This window comes from Triticum aestivum, chromosome 6A, assembly GCF_018294505.1.
Source record: "Triticum aestivum cultivar Chinese Spring chromosome 6A, IWGSC CS RefSeq v2.1, whole genome shotgun sequence".
Classification (NCBI taxonomy): domain Eukaryota; kingdom Viridiplantae; phylum Streptophyta; class Magnoliopsida; order Poales; family Poaceae; genus Triticum; species Triticum aestivum.
This window is the reverse complement of record NC_057809.1, coordinates 186,786,759-186,792,164: the sequence shown is the minus strand read 5'-3', so window position 1 is coordinate 186,792,164 and position 5,406 is coordinate 186,786,759. Positions and strand designations below refer to the sequence as shown.

The 5,406-nt window shown below is 51.5% G+C and overlaps 1 pseudogene; it reads left to right on the top strand.

The window, feature by feature from the left end:
* Positions 1-4,660: 4,660 nt before the first annotated feature.
* Positions 4,661-4,799, top strand: LOC123132803 (uncharacterized; annotated as a pseudogene).
* The last annotated feature ends 607 nt before the right edge of the window (positions 4,800-5,406 follow it).

Below are 5,406 nucleotides of genomic sequence, written 5' to 3'. Positions count from 1 at the left end.
TCCAGGTTCCGCTATTGGTTTATTGATCAGAGAGGTGTCTCGGTCATGTCTACATAGTTCTCGAACCCGTAGGGTTCGCACGCTTAAACGTTCGTTGACGATATAGTATTATATGAGTTATGTATGTTGGTGACCGAATGTTGTTCGGAGTCCCGGATGAGATCACGGACATAACGAGGAGCTACGAAATGGTCCGGAGGTAAAGATTCATATATTGGATGATATGGTTAGGCCAAGGGGTCAGGCCCACGGGGCTATAAGTCGGTGCAAAAAGAGTTTTGCGGAGGCCAGGGGGCAAACGCCGGAGACCCTGGCGTCTGGCCCTGGACCAGACGCCGAGGCCCATGGCGTCTGGGCCAGACGCCAAGGGTTGTGGCATTTGGTCCTGGAGTCCGAGAAGGACTCTTGCCTTTTGGGTGAAACCGACTTTGAGGAGGCTTTTGCTCCAAGTTTTGACCCCAGTGCTCAACATATAAATAAAGGGGCATGGCTAGCACCAAAGACACATCAATAAATACCAAACCGTGTGCTGGCAACCCCGTCCCCTCTAGTTTATCCTCCGTCATAGTTTTCGTAGTGCTTAGGCGAAGCCCTGTGAAGATTGTTCTTCACCAACACCGTCACCACGCCGTCGTGCTGTCGGAACTCATCTACTACTTCGCCCCTCTTGCTGGATCGAGAAGGCGAGGACGTCACCGAGCCGAACGTGTGCAGAACTCGAAGGTGTCGTGCTTTCGGTACTTGGATCGGTTGGATTGTGAAGACGTACGACTACATCAACCGCGTTGATATAACGCTTTCGCGAACAGTCTACGAGGGTACGTAGACAACACTCTCCCCTCTCGTTGCTATGCATCACCATGATCCTGCGCGTGCGTAGGATTTTTTTTGAAATTACTACGTTCTCCAACACCCCTATCTATCCTTATTTCTTGTGTGCACACGCTTCATACTGTGTGTGTGACTCTGTATGCGTTGATTTTATGGGCTTTATGCTATTTTACAGGGACATGAAACAATTTATAGGGAATCTATTCTACTGACACACATGTCATTTGGTTAAAAACAGAACATTGTAAAAGCGTTTTGCAGTATCTTTAAAATGATTTTAAAGGACGAAGGTTTATGAAATCTGCTAGAGTTGCTCAGATGCTCTAATTGTTCCACGGAAGGCCCAATTCCAACCGGAGATGTTCCCTTACTTATTACACTTCCCCTTTCCCGTTCATCTATTGTGGAGAGAAAACCAAAGCCCAAATACGCGGGTCGGACACCCTCCTGGCCGTTGATCTGTGGTCTCCCTCCGTCTCCTAGCAGTCGTCCACCTCCACACCCTCCTCTCCTCAGAGCATCTTCAATAGATGGTTTAAAGTTTGGCGATCCAAAACCGAAGATGTAAAATTTGGACTGTCAAAAAGTGCGTTTTGCGGCTTCGAGAAAAGCTCAACTCCAATAGATGGTTCAAATTGATGGTCCAAATTTGCAACTCCAATAGATGATCTAAAATGAAGATGTAAAAAATATGAAAACGGTCGCGCGGCTGCTGCCAGCCACTGTTTAGCCGCGGTTTTGCATTGAAATAGCAACTAAAATTTGAAAATAAAGTGCATCATCATCATAGTTTCAATCAAAAGTGCATCACCATCATAGTATCAAATTCGTCTACCAAAAGAGCATCGTCTCAATCAAAGTTTTTCGCTCTAGAAATTGAAATGCACATGAATATTACTCATGCGGGTCATCAACACCACCGGTGTTTTGAACCATGGTACGATCATCATCTCCACCACTGTCTTTGTCGACGTTCTCAACAAGCGGTGAACTCTCGGTGCCGTGAGCACCACCGAAACCATCTTCATCGCGTCCCATGTTGCCGCCATATCCACCTCCAACGCCACTCATGTTGCCGCCATAGCCACCTCCCAAGCCACCCATCATGTTGCCGCCAAAAGCACCTCCCATGCCGCCAAAGCCACCTTCCATATTGCCACCGAAGCCACCTCCCATGTTTCCGCCAAATGCACCATACATGGAACCTCCAATCATGTTCATATAACCACCCATGGCACCTCCCATGGCACCACCCATGGCACCACGGAGAAAGAGGAAATATTTACCAAATCACTATCACCGCAACCACTTGGGTTCATGCGAGCAACGTTTGACAAGCAACCGGCCCACTTTGAGCATTCAGCGTTGATGGTGGACCAACATTGGCGTAGAGAGTCGCTCGCACGGAAGATACCACTTGTGTTGCGTTCATCGAAATACTCCTTGATGCGTTTCCAATAGGTGCTCACCGTTTGGTCGCTTCCAACGCTTGCATCTTGAGAGATTTTCTTCCAAGCGGTGCATATCAACACATCCTCCGTGGTGCTATAATTTCCACTTCTTCCCTGGACAATGAAGCCCTCATCGTCCACATCAAGATTGTCATCATCATATTGGGTTTCATATTCTCGTGACTCATATATGTAATCATCATTTGCCACATTTGTTGCGTGCATGAAAGCTTCATCATCAACACTACAATTGCACGCACGAACAATCAAGAACACAAAAAATTTGAAACAACAAACGAGAGCACAACCGGAAAATTTATACCTGCGACATTTCGTCGAACATGTTGGAGGCGGTGGTCGTCGGCGTGGCCACATCTTCCTCCATGGCCGGCGGTGGCGGCGGGGAATGTTGAGGAATGGATGTGTGGTTGCTGGAGGAGGCCGCCGGCCGCACCGTCTGCGAGTCGTCGCCCCGAGCCGCCGCGGCCGCCTTAGAGACCTTCGCCGGCTGAGTAGAACTGTCGGCTGGGTTGCGGCTACGGTTGGCCGGCCGTTTGACGCTGCCTCCTCGTCCCTTCGCCGACTTCGCTGCCTGCGCGGTGGCCACCGGCCGGGGCAGCGCCAATCTGGGCCGGCGGGCGGGGGGCGGCGGCATGGCCGCGGTTGCGGGCGAGATGGCAGCGGCGGCGGCCACGTGGGACAACCCACCGGCTGCGGCGGCAGCGGAGAAGGCGGCGGGGTCGTCGGCATCGGACATGGCGGCGCCGGACGGTGGAGGACGGCGGCGGCCGGGAGGGTCGCGCGCGGCGGACATGCGGGAAAGGAAATGAAGTGGCGGTTGGGCATTCGCGGGCGGCGGCTGGTTTTGGACCAGATGCATCTGATGATATATATTTGCATTGCGAGGTATTGTATTTTACATCACGAGGAGGCCGCAGTCCATTTTTTTTGCATATGGACCGTCTGTTGGAGCAATGTTTTTTGCCTCATACGGTTTAAAAGATAGGTATTTTTATATATGGACCCTCTATTCGAGATGCTCTCGGTCCGCTCAAAGCCGGCGCCAGCCACATCGAGGTTTCTCCTCCATCTCCATGGACCCGCGCCCCCTCCCAACGGGAGCGGCGACGGGTGTCGACCGCGATTCGGACCCTCCAAAGTTGGGACAGGTACGTGCCTTTGCTTCTATTTCGGTGACAGTTAAAAATACAGATTCTAAGCTTAAGCGAGTTTCCAGGCCGCAGCTTATTACGTGCTATGTCTACGCCTAGGGTAGAACCCGTCCCCAGTTTAGTCTAATGCAGCATGGATTGAATTTCAAGTGTCCGCAGCAGTTTTAGGTTGTGAATCGATGGTGCGGCTACAAGTGTCGGCACTAGTATAGCAAATACATTCAAGATGTCATAATTGGAATTCTGAACATGCTAATTTTGGCGGCATTACAGGATGGAACAAATAGAGGAACTTCAATCCAGTCATGACACACTGCAATTGGAATTTTAAACTAATGCTAATTTCAGCAACATTATAGGATGGAACGAAGAGGTCTCTGTTAAACATTTAAACTCTGTCATGTACGTTGCCTTGTGCGGCTGCCTTGTGCGCCAAGGGTTGTTATAGGAGTAGGATCTTTTATCTTGTTATTCTCTCTTATCCCTCCTGTAAAACCTCCTGTAATATCTCTACGGTTGTAACCTATGAGAGATGGGTCTCTCCCCAATCAATATAAACACCACGCGACCCTCTGTACGAGGGTAGAGACGCTTACACAAAACTAACATGGTAATCAGAGCCTCCCTCTTCCTCATCTAGCGATCACCACCTCCATCCCATCGCCAGCATACAACTTTTTTTCCGCCCCCCCCCCCCCCCCCATCCTTCCCATCTCCGGCGCCATGTCTACCTCCTCCAGCCAACTCATCTCCTCCGGCCTGAACAACACCATCTCTGAGCCTCTCACACGTACCAATTACATTCTCTGGCGAGCCCAAGCTCGCTCCCAGATCATGGGAGCCGGTCTATATGGGTATCTTGACCAAACCCTACCCGAGCCACCTAGAACCATCACCACCAAAAACTCAGACGGGGAAGATCAGATCAGTCCGAACCCCGCTCATACCCCATGGCTCATCCAAGATCAACAAATCGTAGCCTACTTGCTCCGCAACCTTTCCAAAGAGGTCCTGGTGCAGGTTGCTTCTCTCGAGACTTCTCATGCCATCTGGTCTGCCCTAGCCAACATGTTCTCGGCTCAATCCAAGTCTCGCGTCAACAACTGCCGTATTGCTCTCTCCAATGCCCAGAAGGGTTCCCTCAGCGCAGCCACCAACTTTGGGCAGATGCGGGCGCTGTCTAATGAACTCGCGGCCGCCGGCAAACCCATCGGCGAAGATGAGCTCATCTCCTTCATCATCGTCGGCCTCGACATGGAATATCAGCCCATCATATCCGCTCTTGACGTGCGTGTTGATCCTGTCTCCACCGATGAACTCTTTGGCATGATCTCCAACTTTGATCAACGCGTCGAGCTGTTCCAAGGAACTGGTCCCGGCGCTTTCAAGTCCTCTGCTAATGCCGCCTATCATGGTCGCGGGCCTCCCAAACCCTCTCAGAACCCTCCCAAGGGTGGTGGTGGTGGGGGCTATCGTGGCGGTCCATACGGCAGCGGCGGCGGCCAACTCCAGCACGGTGGCGGCGGTGGCGGTGCTCCCTATCTGCATGCTGGTGGCGGTGGTGGTGGCCACTTCCAGCACGGCGGCGGTGGTGGTGGAGGCCACTACAACCAGCGCGGCAACAACAACTACCAGCGCCGCAACAACAACAACACTCGTCGTCCCTTCCAAGGTTATGATGAATATCTTAACAAGTGTCAAATTTGCAAGAAAAATAACCATATTGCGAAGGATTGCGACTTCCGTTATGCCGAGAGCAACACCCAATGCAAGAACGTTGCAGCTGCTGTGGACGCCTCCTATGGTGTGGACACGAACTGGTACGCTGACTCCGGCGCCTCCAATCACATCACTCACGAGCTGGACAAGCTGACCATGCACGACAAGTACCCCGGGCAAGATCAGGTTCATAATGCCAATGGAGAAGGTATGGAGATAGCTCATGTTGGTCA